The 9525-nt window shown below is 30.9% G+C and overlaps 1 protein-coding gene across 4 annotated transcripts in view; it reads right to left on the bottom strand.

Annotated features, from left to right (window-relative positions):
* Positions 1-9525, bottom strand: part of LOC106692416 (uncharacterized) — a 175107-nt gene that overhangs the window by 37047 nt on the left and 128535 nt on the right. The window contains exon 1 of one of the 4 annotated variants that reach the window (XM_014438354.2): positions 9025-9067. The exons of the other annotated variants lie outside the window; for them this stretch is intronic. The gene's annotated coding sequence lies outside the window, so the exon portion shown is untranslated. Of the gene's footprint in view, positions 1-9024; positions 9068-9525 lie in introns of those variants that run through there. 4 annotated transcript variants of the gene reach the window in all.

Raw genomic sequence — 9525 nt, 5'->3', positions numbered from 1 at the left:
AGAGAGAGAGAGAGAGAGAGAGAGAGAGAGAATTTGCCATTATATTTTATTTGCTTTTTTCCGTTATAATCAACTATGTTAGATTTCGAAACTTAACAAAACTCTAAACTTTGACAAAAACCTGAGGAAAATACAATTGAATAGTTATTACGACTAAATTTCTTTATGTCACTCTTTTATTTTATATTCTGACACTTCGATAAAGTTTTAATTTCAAAAAAGAAAACCAGAACAGGTATAGGTCATCCTTTTTGGGAGGTGGGAGGACCTCCATTGTAGAATGACTCACTCCCATCCCACATGCTCTTTAAACTGAAATGGAAAGTAATCACATGAAAATACAGCCTTGAAAAACATTTTTTTCCCTTTTATTAATTTTTATACGTATAGCTAATACTTTTTTAATTATTTACTTTATCAGTTGTAACATCAATCATGTCCTGATGAAAGATTTGGACTTATTATTTGTAATTTTGACTCGAATTCTTAGGGTAGGAACTGAACTTGAGAATTGTCCAATAATAACGAAGGATGAAGTATGTAACGTAAAAAAATAAATAATTAATCAAACAATGAAGAAAAACAGATCTGTTCCATAAAAGCATCATATAGCCTTTATACAACACCCTACTTTGAGTTGAAATTAATTCTCCCTCGTTTGAGAACTGATATTTTTATATCGTTCCGCTTTGAGAATACTTTCCCGTACATTTCAAAATGAGGCTTTCAGTTCGGAGTACATAACTCTATTTTTTTTAATTTTTATTAAAATTTACAATTGTACGTAATAATACATTCAGTAAATTTGATGTAAGTAATAAAGGAATGATACAGGTGTGTAGAGAAATTACCCATTGGTAGCAATAACGTTTTTACATTAGGTCTTTCCAGGTACCTCATAGGATAGTTAGGAATGGGACAGGAAGCAAGGTTAGAAACTAGTGGATTTGGGTGTTTAGGAAGTTTAAATTGAAGGAAGATATCTGGTTCTGGCTAGATCGGTTGCATATGGAACATTAAGGTTATGTATGATTTTATTTGTGACAAAGTAAGGAGCATTGAGGATTTTACGAAGGATTTTGGATTAACTCCAATTTTAGAAAGTTTCTACTAATAAGATTCCTCGTTGCAAAAATTTAATATTTTTCTTAAGCGAAAGTTGGGTAGAAATATAAAAATATAACAGTTTACTAAAATTAACATTTCCCTCTTAACCATTTATTTGCTATATTGTTATAGAACAATCCCTTCTGTATGTCCCTAGGATATAAGGATGGTAAATAAACAATATTCGAATGGTTAAGCTAAGAATGTTACAAGCAACGATATTGAAAACAATTAGAATGCTGTGCAAAGTGCTCCTTTGTTTCTCTACAAGGCGATTTATTGTTTCCGTTAGCCCAACGTTCCAAAATGTTTACTTGTAATATTAAGAAACATGAACTGCATAAAACATGAAATAAGAGTCGTAGAATTCTTTAAAACTGCTCTACTGCTCAATTTTCAACATTGCGTCAAACCTTCATATACATTATCTGATAATAAACAATAATCATTGATACGGTATCGTGTTAGTACGAGAGCCGGAAAGAAAAAAAAGGCAGTTATCTCACCCTAATTTTTGATTACTTTAATGAAACCTATGTATAATCACTAATCAAAACTGATGAGTCTGCCAAGTATAGGTAGAGGGAATAAAAAATGGCGGCTGTTTCCAAACCTTAAAAAAAAATTAATTTTTCATTTCTCTATATCTTAAAAACTACCAACAACAATGGAAAATCTAAGAGAACACTACAAATACACAACAAAGAAGAGTAAATTTGCTGAAATATTAGCCCTAATAGAACTATTTACGTTCAATAGTTATATATATATAATTGAAAAATAGTTGAATTTAAATATACCAAACATTTAACATTTAATAACCAAGTTCTTGACCAAGGAATGTTCCTAGCTGATAGATGAGTAGATGATAGATATGGTCTGCCTGAGGTATGCAGACTAGCTGGAAATATGGTTGACTGCACAAAAGCCACATTTTTATCAAATCATAATAACCACCGAATGCCTAACTGGTGTAAGTGAATATTGGAGTTTTGAAATATTCAATTTTTTGGGGGAAATGAAATTTTTCATTAGTATGAAATGAAAGCTATTTTCTTTTAAAACTAGTCACAAGCATATATGTAAAAACAATTGAAGTTACTTGATTTAAAAGGATTTGAAAATGCTTTTAAACATTTAAAATCACTCGGGTTTGAATCCGGCATAGCGCATGACATAGTCACAAGATATGTTAGCTATATCGATTTTATCTAGTATTTACCAAAGAGGTTTCTAGTGTCATAAATTTCTAAATTTCATTGGCTAATTTAGTTGGAATCCTCACGCCGAACCGTTCTAGCCAAGACTCTGGCTTGAGCAAACAGGAAAGTAACAGAGGAAGTAGTTTTCCACTTCCTGATTGACCAACCTTCAACAAATTCTGGCTTTGACATTTTATGAAGGTATCTAAATACGAAATCTTATTAGGGCTCTTTTTCGTCTAATTTTAAACTAATTATTTACCTAAAAAAATTATGAAATGATAAGTCCAAAACGGTTAGATTAAGAACTATTTTATTATTGCTTAAATTTTATGGACAATTGATTATTATTTTTCAACTCGATAGTATAAAACTTGATGTTTATAAAAGAATACCTCAATAAGATAATAATACAATTTGTTTTATTATTTCGTTTCTCATTGGAAAGTAATTGACGAATCTATATGATCTACTTGACGAATCATGGTTTTACACATTTGCTAACATTATTTTTTTATTAATATAAGGCAATCCACAGCGGTGATGTTCGCCTAGTTATCTACAGGTGACCAATCTATTCTAAAAATGGTGGGGGGTCAAGTTTCTCATTTTGTGGGACCGCCACTTAATGAAAAAAAGTCAACGTCCCAGGATTCGAGACTGATAGAGCTGCGTCTAACCATCGGAGCTACGGACGGCCCTCCATAAACATTTTTACTAAATAATACAGTTAATTCTCACATATGGGTGACATTGCAATTGGATTAAGGTTCACTGAGCCTTCAATCAATTATTCAAAAAAAATAATTTAATTCTTCTGATAGATATTCTGTTCGAAATTTTTAATAATCTTCAATTAAGCCAAAATAAACTTAAAGAAGTACTTATTAAATAAATAAAATAGAAGTACTTATTAAATAAACTTAAAGAACTACTTATTGATCAATTTTCTATGGATTTAATTTAGAAATGGGCACGTGGCAGATACAGTACCCATAATACTTAACCACGAATTTTCTCTTGAGATAACTTATAAATGGACATGGAGAAAGAATACAACAGTATCCATAATGCTTGAACATCAATTTTCCATAATTATAACTTAGAAATCAATACGGTGCAGGAACTCTACTAAACCCGCAATATCATCAACAGATGTTTTTTATTGATTAATGTGGAATTATACACAACATTATTTCATGGTTAACATATAATCATCATTAATACAGAGTTTTAATAATACAAAAAACATTTTCGAACCTTTTAGATATTTTCCATAGAGGACCGTTATGTAACACAACGATTCTTCTCGAACCTTTTGGGTTCGGAGACAAAAGACGAGAAAACAATAGCTACAAGTATCTCAACAGCAATAGACCTCATTTTCCGAGCGCTTCATGAAAATTCATGTACCTAGCTTTGTAAAAGTAGCTATAGGAACATGTCTAAAATGGGCAATGCTTTAAAATCTATTTTAAAGATATCGGTATCATATTTAAAAATTCATGAAATTTAATTTTTTTTTTTCAAATATTTAAACTTGTATCTTTAGAGCATACAGTGGAGCTTAAAAAATAAAATATACCTCTATATAAGAAATATAATCGATAAGATTTATCACAATCAAATTAAAAATTTCTTCAGGAAAAAAAATATTTATTTGTTTCCCACAAATTTTCACATCGTAATATCCATATAAAGAAAACAAAACACATGGAATATTATGCATTATCTGACTAAAGGGAGCCCAATAAATAAAACCCAACCCACAATACATGCATCTTAAAATAATTTAAAAAAATATTAATTACATTTCTTTTCTAAACATGGAAACTCATTTATAACGGTAAAAAAACTCGTACTAATTAGTTAATTAATTTAATTATTACTTCATTTTTTTCGCTTATGACTCCAATATGGGTTGTCTTAGCGAAAAAGTTACTATTTAACAAATTAAATAGCATTAAATTCTGTATCGAGGGGCACCATAATTTATAGATTAGGTGAATTGGTATGTCGTAAAAAATTTTCTCTGATTGTTCTTTGTGCTCTGATAGCTGATGTGAAGTGCTTTGAAGAACATATGCAACGAGAGCAAGTGGTATATGACTACTTAAACGAATTATTATGTTATTGTATTCATTCCCTGAATAATTAGACGTTCTTTAATTTATTGTATTACAACTGTTTCGATAAGATCCACAATTTCGGATTTTAAGGTGAAAAACCAAAACTAAGACCTAAAATTTCTTACTTGCTAAAAAGTATAATTCGGGTAGTTCAGCATACAGTTATAGTTTATTCCTTATAGAATGAAGGAAAGTAAAAAAATTAATTGAATGCCATATTTACTATTGAAATTATTTTGACCACACCCGGACTATCTTTTATTCATCACACACAATCAACGATCTTCCAATATAATTAAAAATTCTTATTTTAATTTATTGTAGAAAGATAGTGGGGATGGCGGTCAATAAAGGTACCAAAATACATGATATAAACAGAAAAATAAATAAATAAAATTAATATAGTCAAATAGGCTGAGGTGTGCTGGAGATTTGATGAGGCTGTTACAGGATGGGAGGATAGAATGGCTATATCGACAGCAAATTTCACAGGTGAAAACGATGTAGAGGACAGGACCCAAGACACTGCCTTGGCGAACCCCTGATAGATATTTAAGTACTCAGAACCACTGCGAACCCGCAAGGAGTGATTTAGATGTAGGAGCAGAGAATAAGGTATAAGGCTTGAGGTAACAGGGACTTAAGCTTGAAAAGCAATCTGGCATGCCGTAAACAACTAGGAATCATTAAGGGGCCTCTACATGTTGGCCGGGCCATGGCGAACTCAGACATACACGAGCATGTGGATGGGTGGCTTGGCTTGGTTGGCCTAGGCTCGTTGCCGAGCCGTCGAGAGTCGATTTTTTGGTCACAGATCAAAGGGGTTCGTGAGAGCGCTCGTGTAGCATCTACACCATTGTTCTTTGTCTAGTTGCAACTGAGAGCTGTTAGGAGGTTAAAGGTGTTTGTTGGTACTTTTTATAATAAGTTTTATATTTAATCTTATTTATCTATATCTAATTTCCTTTCATTTCCTTTTTTTGTAATAAAAATAATACAATCCAAGTGCAATGGCTGAAACCACTAGTACGTCCGCCATGCTTGCCTCTCTGAATAACACTGACATGTGGATGGTCCGCTCTTGGTTTGCCGAGCATTTGTACGAGCCTCGGATCCGTGGCGAGCGGCCAACATGTGGATCCACCATTAAACGTAAGTTTTTCTATATGCACTCAAATAAAAGCGAGTTGAATGTACTATAAAGTAATTTATAACGTTTATCCGTAGGTGATGTTGTTTTCAAGATATTTAATATAATCTACAAAATGTTGATTTCTAGTTATTCAAAAAGTTATGCAAAATAATTCATGAAAAAATATATCTGGAGAATCATTAGATGTATAGATGTTTGCCAGTACTCAAAATATAGCTAGTTTACCGAAAGAAGTTTATAAAGAAGTTTATGACACTTATATTTGTAGTGGTAGTAGTTAGGGTAGTGTATATATATACATATAAATTTAAATTGTATGCATCGTCTTGTAGAAGATATCTAACAAAGGGAAACGTACATTAAGAGTAGAGGCAAAAACGTACATCACTTTTATTTTGGGAAATTTCATTGTGTACTTAGTGTACAGTTGACAGCATCATATAGTAACTACTATCACTTCTCTATTTACGCAAAATAAGCCTTTATGAATATTAGTAATTCTTTTGATTATTCTCAATTATTAAAACAATTAACGTCATCTTGATCTTTGGTTCAGGTATAATTATAATTGTGACTGCTCGTTGTCTGCTATCTAATTACAACTGGAATGTCATTTTTGTTAAAGTTCTTTTTCCTCGTTAATAGTTGTATTTAATGAGCCCTCGGTAATTAAAGTTTATGCGGCTGCCAGCCCATGGAGTAACTGTACTTCTAACCGTACTCTACCGCTATTGTTATTAAGTTTTTCGTCAAATTTACTTCAGAGAAATCTGCAGCGGGAATTACAGTAGGCCCCCGCTTAACCGGGAGTAAAAATAAAAAATAAAGAACCGATAAAACAAACTAGTTACACATTACGAACAATTCGCCTGATACATTGGTCAGCCACTGAATCTTAATATGCTATATAAATAAGTAAATGAAAATATTTATTAATGATTGGTATTATATTTTGCAAATTACAATAGTAATTATCAGTCTCTCCGCAAACATTTGTTATCAATCTATAAAATAAATGAAATATATTGCATATCAATAAGAAATCAAATATTTGGTTTGTGTGATATAACCTTTAAAAAGGTTATCAAAATGCAAGTTATGGCGTCCCAACAAAAAACAACTTTGAATAAACCATAAATTTGGTAAAGCAGAACAACTGGACAAAACGCTATATCTTTGCAATAATTTTCTTATTTCGATTATTAGTTTTGTGTATTGTAGAATATTACCTTTCAAAATGTACATGTTTTGAGTTACGGAAAATACAATTTTATTTTCTTCATAATTTTGTTTCCTTCTTTATCATGAAAGTTCTTGCAAAGGTTGCTCGAGATAGATATCAAGGACCGAAATCCTATAATATAAAAAAACAAGGAACACAATCAGTCCCTTTTAGGGTTGACTTTTAAGAGATAATATTTACAATTTATATTTTCCTTGTTTTTGAGCATCCAGGAATGCTCTATAACTTCGTCAATTCCATCCCTCTACATATTTTTTTTTGATCTGCTCTCACCTCTCTGATCGATCCTTTAAAGTAAATCATAGCCTAACCTACATCTATCTTTTCTCAGTCCGCTGGTGTTCCTCAAGGTAGTATCTTAGGTCCTATTCTCTATACGGTTTATACAGTTGATCCTCCAACCCACCCAAACACAGTCCAACCAACATACGCTGATGACACATTTGTACTGTATGTAAACAATGACCATACTACTGCATCACAAACTCTACAGTCACACATCAGATCCTTTGAAGAATGGTGTCAAAACTGGAGAATCAAAATAAATCCTAACTAATCTCATTAAATTACCTTTTCTCTATTCTGTTATCGTCTACTATCCTGCCCAACTGTATATCCTTTTTTAATATCCCACTAAATCATGTTGAACAGATTCACTACTTAGGACTCCTTCTTGACAAGAGACTTGAAATCCTGGGACGTGATGGCCGTACGGTTTTTGGCGCAGGTCCCAGTGCGCTCGGTTCGGAACGTTGTGGGTTATTATTATCGATTATTGGTTTCAATTATATTTTTTACATATTCTAGGTCCTAGTAAGGTTAGGACCCAATATTTAAATTGAATGGATCACCTTAACTTTTCGAACTCAATCTGTGCGCCATTTAACTAAGTTATTCTTGACCTTGTTTCATTAACTTGATCGAAAATAATTTGTTAACAGATTTAACAAATAAAATATTTTTCAAGTCTATGATTAGTGAAACCGAATCATCCGAAATTTTCTTCAAATGAAAGCGTGACGGCTATTGGTTAGAGTTAAGCTAGTGTTGACCAAGGTTGCCCAGGCAACACTAAACGGCTTTACGGATTGCGAGGCGTAGTCTCACTCCATTAATTTGAAAAACCAAAATGTTTAGAAATTTGAGGTTTGGGAACTGCTAAAATTGTGGTAAAACATTTAATCGAAGGATTACTAAAATTTCAAACCAATACCAACTATTCATATCAAGTTAAGAAATTAACATTTTATCTTTACAATGTTGTATCAGAAAAGAAAATTAATGTTATCAAGTGTCAAAAATCGCAATCAATAAATGTAGAGTTCTAATGTCTGCAAATGGAAAAATACAACTATTTTGTATTAATCAGTACATTATTTATTTTTTTGTTAACCTTCTTGTATAGAAACTATTGTAAGTGGATTAAATTAGAAGTAATACAAATACGAATTGGATTTAAATATATAAATCTTTTATTTTTATTAATTTCTATCCACTTTACACCATTTTTTACTAAATATGATTTTGAAATTTTTTTTCGTTACTCAAGAGTGATAAAAAATGCATAAATGAACAGAGGAGCGGTACTATATATATACTATTAGTAATAATCAGAGTTGGTTGAGGTATAAAAAAAAAAGTCTGAATCTAAAAATAATTTTTTATAGTGATGGTATTTCTTTTGGGGTATTTTATATATATGGATATGGATCTTAGTAATAATCTTTAACAGTAATAATCTTAAATAATCTTTTATGTAATAACTTTTTATAACATGAAAGGACCTCGTTACGACAGAAATACAGGAGTTGGTTGAGATTTATAACAAAAAAAAATTAAATCAACAAATAAATTAATTCTATATGGTAACAATATTTTATCAACTAATCTCTAAAATAGTAAAAGTAGAGATTCCTAATATTCATTTAAACAAAACTATGACATAATTTAAACAGAATTTCAATACATCGTGGTGAAATTATGCATATTTGCTATTTTCAAAATAAGAACAAAATTTCTGTGTAAGGCTATTTTTTTTTTTTTTTTTTTTTTTAAGGATGCAATAGTGACATTATTAAACCTCATAAATTTTCGAAAAGACACGTTTAAATGATTTTATCGTGCACTGAACGTTAATTATTAAGAAAAATCGTATATTTATTCAAAAATATTTAAAAAATAAGACTTTACCTACAGTGGTTTTTCACAACATTTCAACTTTAGCAATCCTCACCTGTAACAAACATTATTATTAATTATTAAAATAAAAAAATAAATCAATATATTAATAGTTATACATTAAAATAAAAATATTAATATTATTTGTTATTTATAAACTTAGTTCGACCTTGTTTTGTGCATAAACAATAAATGTATCATGGCGAAATCATCTTCAGAAATAGTAAATATGACTTTGATAACTCATTCATTTGTTTATACATGAGTGAGCAAAAAAAAGGCAATCCTTCCCCGCCGGAACCGCCCCACTAAGAACCCCGTAGCGACGGCCCTTTATCACTTTTGAAATATTAGGGGTATTCATGATGTTGTGTTAAATGTTATATGTTTTACCATGTTAAATATTATAACTATAGGATTGTGAGCAGCCCTATTTGAAGTCATGTTAAACGTTAAATGCATAAGAGTCCCTAGCGGATTTTCTCAGCAACTTGTTGTATAAGCTTTTATGTT

This window comes from Halyomorpha halys, unplaced genomic scaffold (genome assembly GCF_000696795.3).
Source record: "Halyomorpha halys isolate HHAL.00 unplaced genomic scaffold, Hhal_1.1 Scaffold56.1, whole genome shotgun sequence".
NCBI lineage: Eukaryota > Metazoa > Arthropoda > Insecta > Hemiptera > Pentatomidae > Halyomorpha > Halyomorpha halys.
This window is presented reverse-complemented; position numbering and strand designations above follow the sequence as displayed.